Here is a 17,600-nt window from a genome sequence, read left to right as displayed (position 1 = left end):
TAGCAATGAGTTCAGCACACTAATACGCAGCCATTAAATTCTGACTTCACTGATTGAGTTCTTTCATGGTTAAAAAATCAGGAAAGTTGGAGGAAAAGCATGTTGACATAGGCTACCACTTACTGGTATTTTTGATGGTACCTATTTTGGTGGCTGATTGTTTCTACTCCCAAAGACAGTGTTTACCTTTTGTTTTTTTCATAGTCTCTGTAGTTCTGAACCTTAAGACTATGGTGATAGTCTAGGATACCTAGTAAAATTCACTTTTAAAAGTAGTTTGATCACTCACCAGATTAAAATAAGTGAATAAAATTAATAAATTTAAAACTGATTTGTAAAGTCCGTGAGTTAATACTGCTGCAGTGTGATGCCCTGGTGAGGTGGTGAGGTATTACTAAACTTTTAATACAATGATTCTGTCTTGAAATGTTGCAAAATTATAAAATTATAAAAAAAAGACCTTGTGTAGGTCTTCAGCTGTATATATACTGACATAACCTTACATAAATTCTATTTGGCTGCCTTTGAAATTGTTTTTCTCTTCTTGCTGCTTATGATGCTTTAAAACTGTCTGCTTTTTGATGAAAATATGTCTGTGTTTTTCATACAAGGTGTGTGAGAACCAAAGTCTTGTTCTGATGATAAAGCAAAGCCACCTTAACTTGTCCTACTTGTTTCAATCTGAAATGTGCTTTCTGTTATGAGGAATATAAAAAGTCACATCAAGTGAGAGAGATCCCATCCTTAGAGTAGGGTTTGAAAGTAAGGGAAAAGTATCATTCAGGATGTGAAGCTTGTAGATGAAGTTCTGGCATATGGGGAAAAGCATTGCCGTCAAATGGCTGTTCAGTGTGCTTCAGTTTACCAAGCTGTACTAATAGATGCATCTTCATTATGAAGAATGAGAGACAGTAGTTTGTGTACATACTAGCTATTTTAACAAACATTCCTCAGTTGTTCTTGTCTATCAGTTGTCATTAAAAAGTCTGTTTGCTTTTGTGAATAAAGCAGATTTTTTTTTTCATTAATCTAAAGATATGGGCTATAATTGCCTTGTTTAGTCACTTTTTTTGAATAAACTTGTTTGTAAAATGTTTGTCAAGCTGCTATTTAGTGACTCTTACAGTAATAATTATTTACTAATTAGCCTGAGAGCCCAGTAAATGGTTGCGTACTTAATTTGCTGAGTTTAAATCTACCCAAGGGGTAGTGAAAAAATCTTCTAAAAAGCCGTTCTTAAAATACATTTTCTGATTGAGAACCCATGCACTGATAGCCTTGGGAATTACACATTGCTTAAAATTACACATTGTATGATTTTTGCTTGTTAAAAAGTCATGTGGCTTATTTTTTCAGATGTCTGTGCTTAGTTTACTGAAAGTAGGATTGTTGGTCTTCTTGTACAGTTAAATCAGACACTAATTGAGGGGGGAAAAAACGAAATGGTTTACGATTCCAGTCACTTCCAGCAGGTGTCAATGTAAGGCAATGATAGATGGAAGTCTGGTGATGGAAATGTTAATGCTTAGATGAGAAAATGTATGGAAATTACTAAAAGCAACCATGACAGCATGTCAGGAAAGATTTCTTGTAGTGCCCTGTGTACTCCTGTCTTTGGAATGTCAGATGTTTGTATGTCTTGTGCACTCTGTGGATACACTGATATAGTTCAGATCTGCAGAAGAGAAGCTGTTTACTATGAAGTGTATGAATTATTGCATTGTATCCAGGGTCCATACTTCATGAACTAGATCTAAATGTTTCATGTGAAGTGTCCCCTGAAGTGTAACAGAGGGCCAATGAAATATGTAAGATAAATTCTTGAAGTTTAGTGTTTGTTTTAAACTGCACTGTTTATGAAAGAAGTAAGGCTTTATTATTGAACAGTACTGGGGAAATGCATAATTGTTCCTTCTAACAGCCTCATATAATAGTAGCACTCAGAATTAATAGTCCACATTTTGCAAATTTCTTTAAAGAAGAAAGAAAAATAAACACTTTGCTGACATACTGCAGTGCGGCTGAAAAAACATGAAATCCAAAGTTTAGGATATTTCTTCTGTTGCTGTTTTTTCTTTCACTAATTCCTTCATACCAAGGTGAGTTTTGCCATATAGACCTTTCCACTTGTTGCTGTTTGATTTTTATCCTGAAATTAGTGGCATACCAGGGCAAAATGTCTGCACTTGGCATTGTGTTGTCAGTATGTAAGACGTTTTGCTTTATTGTTCTTAGCAGCTTTGTTTCAAAACTCTTGTGTAAGACTTTGATGCTGATTAATGAACAATCAGAAAACTGTTGTAGGGGCTGTCATCTGCTGTGTTCTTGCTAATATGATCCTTAAAGAAAGACTTTTATTAGTTATATTCAACTAGCTCAGACTAGAATGAATTTATAACAGAAAAAATAATTTTAAGGTACAAATTGATCGATCTTTTCTGAGAGACCAGAGCTACAACATTACTTACAAAAATAAACTACAAAATTGTGAAACTTTCTTTAAGTTCCCTAACAGAAGGTAAAGAATAGTGCATCTCTGGCAGACAGATAAATGATTACCTTGAAATATGTATCCTGCATATGGAATTTGACTGTGGTATTTTTGAAACACATTGCTAGCTAGTTCACATTGCTAGTTCAGAGACTGGAGAATTCATCCACTGGAAAACAGGCTGAGAAACATACCTAGTTGCTGAGAGGGTATTTCCTCATTTTTGCCTCTCACTTTTTTGAGAAATTCTTGAGAAGAACCTGATTTAAAAATAAAGAAATACTCAACTCTTCATATAAAATACTCAAGTCTCAAACCTGATCCAACATGAGTCTTTGTGTGGTAACTTAGGTGAGCTCCTGACTTCCTCACCTATGCAACATCAGAAACACATTGCGTGGTTCTTTTTTTTCTTAAGAATACATAACTTAAAATGTAATCCTCTCATTTTATGCTGTTTTTTTTAATAGCTAGTGTTAAATTTATAAAACTGCAGGAATTTAAAAGCACAGCGAATGCTACGGTCAGCCAAAATCCTTTTTTTGCTGTGATACTGGTGATGCATTCCAAAAGACATTTACATTCTGTTGAATTTTGAGAGTAGCAGCAAAGGCTCTGTTCCTGTGAAATTTTGAAAAAAATGTGAAGGTCATGGGGACAGGGCAAAAACAAGCCTGGAAGGCTGTGTTGAGAAATGTGTAGGTTAATCCTGGTTCAAATGAATTCAACAAAGATAAGTTTTTTAATGCTTACATGACTTTGAATTGATTTAGAAAATAAATCATTGGCACTTGACATAGTCAGGTATATAATGCAGATAACCAAGTGTGGATGAGAAGGAGCAGCAATGTAGTACATTCATTGGACAGCAGAAGTGAGAACAAAAGTTAATTTTGGAAACATGTTCTGAAGTAGGATATTGTATTAAGAAGGTTGTTGATTGAAAAATGAAGCAGTGTCGTCAAAAGCATTGCTAAATTATGCAGACAGTTTCTTTTTTTAGATGAGAAAGTTACGTCCAGACTGCTTGATACGGTTCTAGTTGTATAAAGGACATTCTAATTAGATTTAGTTTTACAAAAAAGCCTTATAGAAGGGAGGAGGCCAGAATTAAGGGAGCCTTGGATAATGATGACTATTATCTACTAAAGTACAATGAGGCTAGAAGTGAACTGGTGAAAACAAAATCACTATTTTGAAAAAGGAGATTTAGTAAATAATATCTGGTGATCAGCCTCTCAGGAGTTTAGGATTTACCATTTTAGAAAACAACTTGACTGGTAACCAGCCCACCTCCAAATACCCCACAGCTTGGCTGTGTTGGGAATGATTGTAGAAGAAGTGATTTTTGGTGTGATTTCTTGAAGAGTGTATGCACAGGGCTCGGATGAAATGTGACTTGGGTGTTTTGTAAACAGAACAGGGCTAACGTACAGCTAATCAAGGGCAACGTGGTACCTTGATGGTGTTTAGTGACAGAGAAGATAAGCCTTATTTGAAGGAGCATGAATAGGCTGGGAGTGCATGTCAGTCAATGGTCATTTAAAATGAGAGAGATGGACATAATTTCTTTGTGGGTTTGGATTAAAAATTGTAAAGCTGAAAACTTGTGGAGAATACTTAAAATGATAGGCATCTGGTAGTCTTGGGAGGTGACAGTTGATTTGCTTCTGGCCTTTATTATAGAATGATCACAGCAGCTAGAGAAGCAATGGAAGGCTGAAGGGAGAAAATTTTTAATAGCTTTAAAAAAATGAGGTAGATGAAGGCTGGAAATTACTATCCAGTGAGTCAAAAGATATGAAAACTAGAAATATGGACAAGAAATTAAATTCCATTTGGAACTGTAATGACTAATGGAATTCAGTTCTCCATTGGTATCAAATTGCACCTTTATATACACTCTATCAGTGATGGACAACCACCATTAGGGGCTTTGTTTGGGGTGTAGGCAAGATGTTGTTAACTGTTAGCATGTTATTTACTGATTGATTTCCTTTGGTCTTTTGGAGGGATCTAATAAAAAATATCAGTGGGATATTGGAGGGATATTTTTATGTTTTGATAGGTCAGAGAGATATGAGATCCTGAGAATTCCTGTGGTCTTCCTACGATAGTGTAAGTTGATTCATGAAGACAGGTGTGGATTCTGGTTGTCATTGGAGTGTAAAAGAATGAGCAGAATTTCAAAGAGAAGCTTGTAGGTAAAGTTACTGGGAAGACCTTTTGATAGTGAGATTTAGGAGCTTGCTAAGTGTCTTTCCCCAAGGACTCCTGTGTCCTCAGTCCTTAAAGAAAACACTGTAATAGGGCCCCCAAGCATAAAAGACAAGATGGCAATTGTGAAGAGCCATCATGGATTTTGAGAAAGGTGCCCAAGCTGTTTGCTTTCTGTGAGAAAGTTGTTGCTGTGTCTCTGGATCAAGGCAAAGCAGTACTGTTCCCTGATCATGGTTTTAGAAAGACTTTGTATGCGGTCTGTCACAGCCAAATCAGGGATACGTGGACAAGATAGATGAGCCAAAAGGTGGGAAGACAACTGTCTGGACCATTTATGTTCCTCAAGGGATGGAACAGAGACTAATACTGTTTAGCATTGTTATGAATCCAGAGTGGGATGGAGTGCACCCTCAGCAGGTTTGTAAATGATACAATGTTCTGTTCCCATTCCTTGGGGCCCCAAGTGGGAGGGATGGACTGACAGGAACCCCATGAATTTTTAAAAAAAGCCCCACAAAAACCCAGTGCCAATTCTCGCACCTGAAGGAGTAATCCAATGCATTGGTACAAGTGTGAGAAGGAGCGTAGCCAGACAGGATGAAGTGTTTATGTTTTTCTATTTAACACTCGTGAGGTCATGTCTGGAATACCACAGTTGGTTTCAGGCGCCCAGTTTGACAAACAGTGAGAGACTGGGGAGAGTGCAGTGCTTGGAGGTGCATTGCTCCTACATGATGTAGGAGTAGAGCAGCAGGGGAGCCGACTTCACTTAATTTGGAGAGCAGGCTCCAGGGATTCCCATCTGCTGTCACTGCATACCTGGTGAGTTGTCACTATAAAAGATGGAGCCAGGCTCTTCTTGGAGGGGCCCTGTGGAAGGAAAAGAGGCAGTGGGAATAAGCTGCAGCAAGGGAGTTGGTTGTAAGGGCAACAGTTCTGCACAGGACGTGTACCTGAGCACTGGAGTGGGTTGCCCAAGGAAAGAGGCTGTTACATTTCCATCTCTGGCAGTAACAGTTGTAGTGGATAAGGACCTTAGCAGCAGACCCAGCTTTGAAATTGGTTCCTGGAATTGGCAGGAGGTTTGACCTCCAGAGGTCTTCCGACTTGTGATTTTCTATGATTCTCTGTGCTAGTGCCCTATTAGCTTATAAGTGAAGACTAAAATAGTCAAAATGATAGTGCAGCAGTTTTCAGCCGTGGGTTGCTCACTTCCTATGAAAAGGAGCTTCACAGTTTTACCCCATGTGAAAAATTCTTACTACTCTGCTGAATTTTGATCTAAATCTGGGCCTGCTATGAGTGTGCTGTACAGCCACAGCATGTATTCATTTGCAAACCCCTTAGCTCTAGTCTAATCTCAATGGTGGTAATGCAGTACAGTCAGGCATTTGGTGCATATCTGAATTACGTGCCTAGGAGTAGAAGGCATTTTAATATAGCACAAAACTGTCATCTAATCTGCCCCCCACTTTTGCATTTTCAGATAATGTTTTCAGAACTAAAGCAGAAGACAGACAGGTTTTGCACATCTTGAGTGATGGGGCTGATCTAAATGTGACCACTTTGTTTTGCCATTTGTCTAATTAGGATCAGTGCCAAATAAAACGGTATAATAAATGGGTATATTATTGTAAACCCGTGTGGTCTCTAGGCCTCTATGTATCAGGCGGCTTCTCTAGAAATAGAATTGTTTCTTTAAGGTGAAAGAACAAGGAAAAACAAAATGGGAGAGGACAAAAAGCTTCAGAATTTCAGTATTCTTAAGTGCTGCATAAGTCATTCCTATTTGCAAGCAAAATGCAGCTTAACAGAAGTTAAGATAGGTTCTAGGATATAGCTGGTTTTTTTTTTTTAAATAGCAGTTCAGTAGTAATGTGGAAAGGAGGAAAGGAGAGAGGAGATGAGAGAAATACTTCAGGACATGCTTTTAGAATCCTCTTACATTTATTTAAAGGCAAGTTTGATTTTTAAGCTGAAACTATTTTGCTCTTGCAGCAAAAATGAATCTAAAATATGAGGTAGTTCTATTAAAGCATGAATGTAGCATTAATGGGAAACTTGACTTCCATGAACTTCACATGTTCACGGGAGCTGAATCAATATTTGATATGAGAGCCTCTTGCCACAGTGTTTTGCCACAGTGCTTTTTGATTGCTGCTATTTTTCAGGAAGCAATTTTTCCCCCTTCTTTCCCTTAGAGCTTAATTACCCTGCCCAAATTCATGAAGTCATGAAACAGTAGTTGGCTAGAACAGCATAGTGCTTCACCAGCTTGTGTCTAGAGAACTGGCAGTTTTTTCTTGTCTTCTTCAGACAGATCATTTGAGCTTATTTTTAAAAAATCCTGCACTCACTAGGTAGCTGGGAAAATAATGCTGTTTGAATATGTCCTGTCACTGTTAGTCATCAGGAACTCTGGAACAGTTCTGTCCTCCTTTTTCCCTTCCCCTCTGTTTTTAATCAGGACAAACTGTAAGAGATATGTTCCAAAGTTGCCCTGAGAGTTTTCTATTTCATGTCCACTGCTTGCAGACTTGTGTTGTGTTCTGGCTGCCCTGTGATATTTTCATGCTGTGGCCACTCTTGATATGCTTTGGTGCAAAGGATTTTACTACAAAGCAAAAGTAACTTGCTCAGCCTTGCATAGTTGCATAATTGAATGTGGGTATAAGATGTCAGGAGTGTTTTTTGATACTTGAAATCCTGTGTTGTGCTACAGAAAGAAATTCTTCATAGTCGTAATTATATTTACTGATGGTTTATGGTATATGGTAAACATGGTAGGTGCTGCAAGTGAAGTAACAAATTGAAATGCTGCTCAACTCAAGTTGTACTAGGGGAGGTTTAGACTGGATATTAGGAAAAAATTCTTTACTGAAAGGGTTGTCAGGCATTGGAACAAGCTGCCCGGAAAAGTGGTGGAATTAGAGTTCCTGGAAGTGTTGAAAAAAATGTGTAGATTGGTTGTGTAGGGCATGGTTTAGTGCTGGACTTGGCAGTGCTGGGTGAATGATTGGAATTGAAGATCTTAGAGGTCTTTTCCCATGTTAATGATTCTATGAATCTGTAGATGCTCCTCAGTTGCTGATGAGCCCTGTATTTATGGGCACAGTGTTGTGCTAATAGGAAAAGTGGTGGGTTTTCTGCACTGGTGTTCCAAATTTCTGACCTGGAGAAAGCATCCTTTCTGGGGAGAGGTGGAGACTTTGGTTTTCAATGCTTGCTCAATTCTTGGCATTTCTGCTGAGACTGCTGATCAATTAGTGCTAATTGTGTTGGGTTTTGGGATATGGTCCTAGAACAGTCATCTGAGGTCGCTGCTTTCTGTCACCTGCCATATTTGGACTCAGTTTGTGAACTATGCTTTTTGCTTTCCTACTTTCTCTTTCTTTTAAGAGGGGATGCATTATTAATCCTGAAATAATCACTCACCCTTCATGTTCAATTTTGGATGTTCCATATCACATACTGGAAGTCTCTTGGTTATTATTCTCTCATTTTCTTTGCTACAAAGAGAAGTATTCTTTTGCTACGAGTTCCAACACAGCAAGCTAGTTGAAACAAATGTCTTTCTCCTCTTTCTGTTACTGAAATTAAACTTTAAATTTCAGAGTTTAAATTAAAGTTACTCAATATTGGGGATTCTTGGGCACCTCTGAGAAGGATGGAAGCATAATAAAAGTTACAGATTGCACAAAATCTCCTTTTCCCACTTTTTTCTTTACTAGTAAACATGACAGTTTCCTCTTTTGGAAGAGGGGGGAAATGGATCCAGAAAGAAAAGAGAGAAGCCTGTCAATGAAATTTCACTTCTTTGCCATGTGTTTGCATCAGGAGCAAAAAGCAGTCCCTCAGCTATTTCAGTGAAATAGCTATGTATCACTTTATAGGCCATTATCTTTCACTTCATGTAGCCCAGCAGTGTAATGATAAATTAACTCAATTTCTTCCCATAGCTCTCAGTAAGAAGAATAGTCTTAAACGATTCAGCTGTTATCTGTAAGCAGATAATTTAGCCCAATTGTGGAAGACTTTCATCCCTTATAACATTGTTTCCTCTATATTAAGGGTGCTTCTAAATGAAAATAAGGGAGATAATTAAGGAGGTTTAGTTGAAGAATTTGGAACTGGACATGACCTTCCACGGGCATTGTCTCTTTGCGAGCTGATGTGATAAGGCACTTACATAGGCTTAGTTACAATTACTTAGATTTAGAAAACATTTGGATTCTAGAATTTTTGTACTAGGCTAGAGTTTTGTTTAATATTTATTTTGTCTAAACTTTCTTTTTACCAGATGTCTGAGTTTGTCTTACTATTACCTGAAATCTTGAAATTTATCATTGCATCTCAGACTCCATGGGATGAAGAGAGCACAGCAGTTTCATTTCAGATGAAAGCAAGTGTATTTCCTCTCCTTTTTTTCAGTTGCAGAGGTGTGGTAATGATCTGCTTCATAGGGAGAAACTATCACTCTGCCAGCAGAACCTGAATACACATTTTGCAAGTGTTTGGTTGTGACTGAAATGGGGGATTGAAGGTGAGGGATGTTCTTTCAAAAAGCATTGGAAATAAGGTTGCCTTTTAATTATGGTGTCAACTATTGTTTTAATTGGAAAAGAGTGCAGAACAACCCCAAAGTAGCCCATGGATTTTGTGATTGTGGAGAAATCTTTGAAAGTTGTGATTCGATTCTAAGGACTATGGCAGGCTTTATCCACTGGAAAAACCTCCTATTTAGACTACCACTCAATGACAGTCTAAAATATAGCCTAGCTTTCTGTACTTCAGGAGTGCTTTTCTTTGTCTAAGTCAGCCTCATAAATTGACGGTACCAGATAAAAGTTTTCAGCTATGGATTAAGGTCAATTCAGTGAAGGAAAAGTGTCAGTGGGAATAGCATTGCTAGATCTTGCAACATGGTTTTATTTTGACATTGCTGGTAAGTGACTGCAATAGGAGAGTAGCTCCTATTGCCTGCTTGTGTAAAATGACAACCAGTTGAGGTTGTCTAAAGCTACTCACTTGTTCCTGTGGCATAGAAGATGATACTCGTTTGGGAGCACAAATAGTCATTGGTACACCAATCTGCAGACAGTAATGGTGAGTTTCAGTGGAATGATCCTGTGTGGCTGAAGAGCAGTGCATTTTTTCCATGCATTTATAATGAACCTTTGAATTTAGGTTAACAGGTAATCTTTGTAAGAAGAAACATGAAAGAACAATTGTGTGGAGTAACAAGTAAAGAAGAGAAAATATGAAAACCAAAGGAAAGATAGCTAATGTGTAGATATCACAGAATCACAGAATGGCCTGGATTGGAAGGGACCTTAAAGATCATCTAGTTCCACCCCCACTTGCTATGGGCAGGGACACCTTCCACTAGACCAGGCTGCTCAAAGCACCATCCAGCCTGGCCGTCACCATTTTCAGGGATGGGGCATCTGCAACATCTCTGGGTAGCCTGTTCCAGTGCCTCACCACCCTCATAATGAAGAATTTTTTTCTTAAAAACCAATCTATCTCCTCTTTCACTTTAAAACCATTTTCCCTTGTTCTATCACTATCTGCCCATGTAAAATGTCACTTTCCCTCTTTTTTGTAAGCCTCCTTTAATTATTGGAAGGCTGCAATGAGCTTTCCCTGGAGTATTCTCCAGGCTGAACAACCCCAGTTTCTTAGTCTGTCTTCAAAGGAGAGGTGCTCCAGCCCCCTGATTGTCTTTGTGTTCCTCCTCTGGACCTACTCTAACAGGTTTGTGTGCTGAGGACTCCAGACCGGAATTCAGAACTCCAGGTGGAGTTTCATGAGGGCAGAGAAGAGAGGGAGGATCCTCCCTTGACCCACTGGCCACACCTCTTTCGATGCAGCCCAGGATGTCATTGGCCTTCGGGGGGGCTGTAAGCTCACACTGCCAGGTCATGTCCAGCTTTTCACCTGCCAGGGCCCCCAGGCTCCACAGGGCTGGTCTCAATCAGTTCTTCTCTCAGTCTGTATTCATGTCTTGGATTGCCCTGACCCAGGTGCAGCACCTTACACTTGGACTTTTTGATCTTTATAAGGTTCTTTGTGGTCCCACATTTCCAGTTTGTCCAAATCCTGCTGGATATTGAACTTAGAAATAAGCCAAGGTTATGCTTTTGTCCAAGACTGTATGATACGCTGGGCTAAGTATGTTAATCTTTAAAACTCAATGTTCCAAATCAAAATTTGAGGAGACAATGAAGATTTTGTTAATGAGCAAATAGAGGCTTTAATATTGCTGAGGTCCTGTACATTGTCGAGAAGGTGTATGGTCCCTGGAGGTTCAGGTTGGTTGTGTTGAAATGTAATGAACATGATTTTAGAAAAAGAGAGGCATTACAGGCTGAGCAAAATATTAACAGCTGCAAGGGAGAAGAATTTAAGCCATCTAGTGGTGTTACTTTTGCATATTTTGTTAACTTGGCTGTCAGCATGCTTACTGGAAGTTTCTTGTGCCAGGTGAGTGCTGCTAGAAGTCGTGTCAGTCTATGTATAAACAACCTATAGAATTCTTGAATCAAGGACAAAGAAACCATATATGCATAGGATATATCTATTTTTTTCTTGCAGGAAATCAAGGGAAATGAAACTTAACTGGTGGTTGTTTTGATACTCTCTGAATGGCAGATGTAGAACAGCATGCAATAAATTTTAAAATAGAAATGAGAAGGTGTAGGAAGGCTCTACACTATTTCTTTTTTAGGCTTTAGTCCAATTGCATAGGACATGTTGAATGGGAACTGTGATTTAGATCATCTTAGAAAGCCAGGGCATAAAGCTAAGTATAATAATTTGTCTTGTTTAGCATTGTTAAATTTGATTATAAAATATGTTTAGATTTTATGACTGTTTTGGTATTATCCCAGCATCTTTGCAAGAGATAAGTCTTTAGCAGTGGCATTTGTGTAGTGACTTAGGGAAAAATAAAATGAGATTAAAGACACTTTAGAAAGAGAAACAGCTGGCTTACAGTTTATAATGATGGTATGAATTTTGTGGTCTTGTTGTTTCACCTAATGGTGATTTACTGGGGTGGTTTTTGAAGTCAGTGTCAACACACTGAAACGGAGAGCTGGCAGTCAGTCCTTACTGTACTTGGAGTATTGTGGCTTCAGTTTGTAAGGGAGCCTGGAACTTTTACAGGCAAGGTGGCCAGAGTAAATGAACCTGTTGGAAAGAGAAAAAGGCATAAAATAGCACAACTGGGCACTGAGCTACAGAAAACACCCATCTCCCCAGTTGTTGGAGCACTGTCTGGTTTGTTCTTTTGATGCAACGTCTTAGTAGATACTCTGAAGTGAAAATAGAATAAATTCCTGTTGCTGCAGGGCAAGAGTGAGAGACTGGGTGACATGAAGTAACTGCTCTGGAGAATTTCTCAGTACAGGAAGCAAATGAGCTATGATCCCTAGTCAAATGCTGACACTTGCGTTGATTTTTTTTAACCTTTCTCCCCTTCCCAGACCCCTAAAAGTTTCACCAACAGAAAATGAATGCTTCTTGCTTCTGATACAGCCCCTTCTCAGACTTTGCAATATTTCTGTGATTTGACTCCTTCAAGCAGCAAGACTGTCAGGTTTTGCACAAAGTACTAAGAGATAAAAGAAAGTACACCTTCTTTTTGTTCGCTCTTGTGCTGTAAATCTATGCAGATGCAAAGGCCATCACTGCCTGTGGCTTTCTTTTTGTAAAATTTTTCTTAGTGGAAGAAAGGAAGAACAAAGGAAAGTAAATAAAGTGCTCTTTTTTTTGATATTTTGTGGCTAATTTTATTCTTTATAATTTGATCACAGCCATAGGAATTCTGTTTGCTGATTTCCCCTGCTACTGTAGCTGGTTGTGGCAACTTCCTTTGCATGATCATTTGACATTAGTTTTCAGACATGCTCCAGAGGAAAATGATTACTCCCTCTTCCCCACCTTTTCATTTTTGTGAAGGTCTGCAAAATGGTCACCTGTCAGTTAAAAGTCAGTGCATTGAAACACCGCCTACTGATTACTCTGCGGGAGGCAGCACAAATGCTTGGTGTTCACTTCTTGAGGGAGGAGGAAGCCCTCTTTCCTCTTCTCTATGAGCCTTTTCCCAGTTGATGCAATGTAGGTGGAGATGTAATTGTAAACATAAAGTAGAATGAAACATTTTGTTGCTGTGTGTTTTGGAGAAACCTATTTCTGATTTTTTTAATGAAGAAAGGCTATGGCTTCAAAGTAGTGTTATCCTACATTTTGTCCACTTGTTGTATCTGCTACTGCCATCTGGTTTCACTTGTAATTGTTCTGAGATTTGGAAAAGTGAATATTGCAAAAGGTTTTCCTGTGGCACCAATGATATGTGAGTTCTTTTAGGGTGAGACTGTAGAGAAAGTATTAAATTGCACTGTGCCTGTGTGATCGCAGTGAAGCTGTGCACAGAAAGGAAAGCTGCTCCCTTATCCTGTCTTGTCTGTCATGGTATTTTTATAGATTCATTCAGCCTGAGTGATAAAACTGATTTGATTTAAAATGAGAGACACACTGCTGTGGAGGTATATGATATGACTACACCCGAAAGAGCCTTTGAAATTGCAAATAGAGTTTAGCAAGGAACCTTCCTAAGAACATCTGTTCCTGATGATAGGCAAATATGTGCTAAATTTGCTTCTGGAGATTAGAGAGAGGTATAAATTGGGTGCTTGTGGTTCTGCCCCAGCATTTCCTTTTGAATTGTTAATGTGTCAAAAATATTTTTTGTTGAGGTAGAGCCCCCAAATTTTCCGTCTTTCACGTGGAAAGACGAGCTATGTGTGTATACAAGGGTTGTGTGATGCTGTAGATAGCACCGGAGATGGACAGATTGTAGGTTTCAAATAAGTGAATGATTCTGGGAGATACTTCTTGTGTATTTGAAGATACTTCCCTTGTATTTGGGGAATTCAGAGATGTACATAAGAATTCAGTACAGAAGGATCAAGTAGGCATTTGAGGTGACATTATATTCATGTTTCTAGTACATAAAGAAATAATGTGAATGGTAAGAAATAGTGCAGATAAAGGCACAGAGACTTGCTTGTCACCTAGTCTTAGCTCAGTGCTGAGATCATCTCTTCCTATGTTACTCAAGAATATTTGGTCTGTTTAAGAAAGTTTTTTACTGCTCTTTTTAAGACAAATTGAGTCACCTTTTTCAAGCTATTAAATCATTTTGTTGGTATTTGATATGTAAATTAAATTTTATTCCTTATAATTGAAAGAAGTATATTATAAGGTCCTTCAACTCACAACAAAACTGAATTTTCAAGAATGTATTCCCATGGTAGTTTGCACATATTTCAATATATATCAAAAGACTATTGTGCTTTCTTCTTTCTCATTTTTTCTTAGATAAACTATCATTTACTCTTTGGATAATTTGCAGTTCCTTTAACTTTTTCATGAAGCTCTATGCCCAAAACTTGGTGCAATTTGTCTGCTCAGACCTTGCTAGAGCTGAGCAGAATGGAAGGTGATATTGGTCTCCCACACCTTTCTGATTTGCCTTGTTGGAGGACTCCAGGGATTGAGTACCCAGACCTGTCTTTGCAATGCAATCCTCTCAGTCATCCCTTTTCACATGCCATTTGCAATTTGATTTGTTACTCAATTACCCCACAGGATATTTGTCTTAGAGGTATGCCACCTTTTTTTTTTTTTTTTTTTTTTTTTTTTTCCCCCTAGAACAGTTCTCAAAATTGCCAAGCTCTGTTTCTAATTCTTACCTTTTTTCCCCCCCGGCATCTTTGTAGCTGCTCCTGTCTTAGTTTTCTTTGTGAAAATCAGAAAGATTACTTTTTTCTGCTATCCTGTTGTTAATGAAAGTATTGCAAAGTACTGGCCACAGGACAAGTCCTCGTGCAATTTCTCTTCATAAGTACCTTGATAGTGATATGTTGACTACTAAATACAGTTTTTCAGCTAGGTATGCTTGCACCTGGGACTGTCCTGTCAGGTTTTTGACAACTAGTGAAGTCAAGGTAAATGACACTTACTACCACTCCCATATTACCAAGGTTTGTTATCCTGTCACTGAAGGATATTAAGTTAGCCTGACATGATGTATGATGTGCATGCTATTTTTTTTCATGGGAGTTGAAGTAAAGCTTATGTCGAGTAAATTCCTTAGCTCCTTCTTTAATCCCTAATTTAAAAAGAGTTATATCTGCATTTTTCTGCCATCTTCTGTTGGTGCTCAGAGATAAATGCTAATAGCTCTTAGACACTAACAGCCTATTATTTAAGTATTATTTGGCAGATTTAATAAGTTATGCATAATTTGAGAAAGCCACACTTACTACTTTTTGGCCTTTTTTCACCAGTTGAAGCTCAGATTTTTGCTGCTTCATCTGTGTGCATTGTGTATCTGAAACACAATATTCCTCATTAGTGAGATTGGAAGCAGAGGAAAGTATTGAACATTCCTTCCTTCTCAGCATAATTACTTAATAGCTTCCCTTTGTGGTCCTGTTACTGGGTTGAATAAAAATCTGCTATAAATACAGGAATTAAGATATCATTTATTGAATTTGTCTCTCTTTAAAGCAAATTAACTATTTCCTTAGTAGGATGTTTAATTTAAAAATAATATAGTAATTTAGTTGTTGTTGTTGATAAAAATAACAGCTTGTCTTTGCATTGTTAAGAAGGTGGATCTGCAGGCAGTGAAGCAAACTTTTACAGGACAGTATAGAAGTGAGTCTAGAAATAACTATGCAAACAATCTGATCTGAACCTTAAACCTCAGCATGTGTGTTATTACATGAATGCTTGAATTAGTGTGTATATGACACTTTTGCCAGTTTTTGAAGTATCCAGTTTAAAAATAACTGATTTTATCATACTGGAAAGCAGAGACATATTTTGAGCAAAGACCACGTATATCTTAGGTCAAGGATTTGACAGTGTCTTTGTACCTAAAGGTAAATGTGGAAACGAATTATATCTAGTAGTAAGGAGATCGACCTAACACTCTTCCAAGAAAGGTTGGTTACCTAAGGGTGTCTGTGTAGATCTTGCTGAAATGATAATGTGTCCAGTTGGCACTGAAGAGTAGGCAGGGATTTTGCCTCAATTACATTCACAATGGGAAAGATGGCATTTTTGGAACACTTTTTTGCTAGTTGGAAACTGAGCATGTCGTGGAACATGTGTTGACTCAGAATGGTATGTGGAAAACAGGCATAAAGAAGCATAAACTCACAACAAAACCTCTCTTCTGATCACTTTATGCATGGAAAGTTTAAGTGGAGGGAATTACAAAGGATTATGAAATTGTGCATTTTTACCTTTAAAGACTCTGAAAGGCTTAGTAGTAAGTAGCAAATTCTTTAAGCAGATGATAAATGTTTGAGGGCACTGTATCATTGTTTAGGTCTGCTTGGAGAAACTCTGAAAAGCTCCATGGTTGCTCATAACCTGGTTTTTCTGGAATACACAGTACAAATTTGATATGCGCAGCTGTTTAAGAAATTATTATATGAAAAACCAAGGCAAATGACACTTCAATAAAGAAACCTAGTAATAATGAAGAAAATTGAAGACTAGTTTAAAGAGCTTTTAGATCAGAAAATACTTGCATATGCACAGAATACTTGCTTCTTCTGGGGTTGGCAATATATCTTTGGTTTGTAACTTGTTAACTGTAATGGAAACTGGCTCTTTCTCGGTTTTGGAGACAAAACTTCAGGAGGAAAGGGCCTCCCCTTTTCCTCCACCAATAAGACAAGTGGGTCACAGCAAGTGAAAGTGGAAAAAAACCAAACTGTTAATTAACACACAAACAAAACAGGGTAGAACAGGGGGGAAAAAAACCCCCTCAAAATACAACAAATTCCCGGAGAGGGAACAGACACGTGGGCTTGGACCAGCCGGGGCCACCCTGCAGACTCCCTGGACCGGCAAGGAGGGTGGAAGGGAGGCAGTGAGGCAAGGGGAAGGAAAGGGAAAAAAGAACAAGAAAAAACCCCAACAGAACCTTTTCCCAGCTAGCTGGAACCCAAAGGAGACCAAAAAGCAGCACAGCGCTCCCGGCGCGCTCCCTCCCGAGCCCTGCCCGGAGCCTGAAGCCCTTGGGCTGAACCGTTCAACCGCCCCCTCGGGCCCTGGCTCCGGCCCCGCCCCCGGGTCCATCCTAAAGGCACAGCGTCCTTGGGCAATGAGCGGGTGGGTAAGGAATAAAGCAGCTTCATTATGTCACCCCAGGACAGGCTCTAAATTAGGTCCAGCAGTGAAAACAAGGGAAAATAAATAGATAATATATTTATCAACAATAAACAGCAAAAAGATCAAAAAGATTTAAGTAATTAACCTGACTGCACAAATACACTCTACAAATGCGTTGCTGTTCTTATACCTTTCTGTTAGGTGTTTTCTGTTGTCATACGTTTTCTGCTTCACAAGCTGGAAGACAATTTTTGGTGCATCTCAGAGGAGGGTGGTCTTTGGTTTTATTTTCAACCTGTATTAACTTTATAAAAAGATTAAAATGCCTAAAAAAAGCTTATTCTGCTAAAATAAGCTTGCTGCTAGTTACTGCTGCCTCTGATGCTGACTTGTATTGACGGTCTCTCTTTAGTCTTCCAGTTGCCTGTGGTTCACTTTCAGCTTCGGCTACAGACTGCCTTCAATCTCTCTGCTCGCTGCAGCCTGTGCTTGTGCAGTGTTCTGCTTGTTGATATTCTTGGCTCAGAGTTCCTGGGCGTCAGGATAACACAAGTGATTAATCATAGAGCGCTGATCATGCTTTGCTAAAGTCTTAGGCTTAAACCATGAGGTGGTACCAATGGGAAAAACTGTCAAAGCCTTTCAGTCAGTATTCCTGACTCGTGTCTCTGTGGATGTATGCTTAGTG

The 17,600-nt window shown here is 38.6% G+C and overlaps 1 protein-coding gene across 5 annotated transcripts in view; it reads left to right on the top strand.

Annotated features, from left to right (window-relative positions):
- UTRN (utrophin) overlaps positions 1-17,600 on the top strand; it is a 356,530-nt gene that overhangs the window by 166,172 nt on the left and 172,758 nt on the right. The gene's annotated exons all lie outside the window — the stretch shown is intronic.

Source organism: Corvus cornix, chromosome 3 (assembly GCF_000738735.6).
Source record: "Corvus cornix cornix isolate S_Up_H32 chromosome 3, ASM73873v5, whole genome shotgun sequence".
Classification (NCBI taxonomy): Eukaryota; Metazoa; Chordata; class Aves; order Passeriformes; family Corvidae; genus Corvus; species Corvus cornix.
The sequence above is the reverse complement of the archived record's forward strand: the minus strand, read 5'-3'. Positions and strand labels throughout refer to the sequence as shown.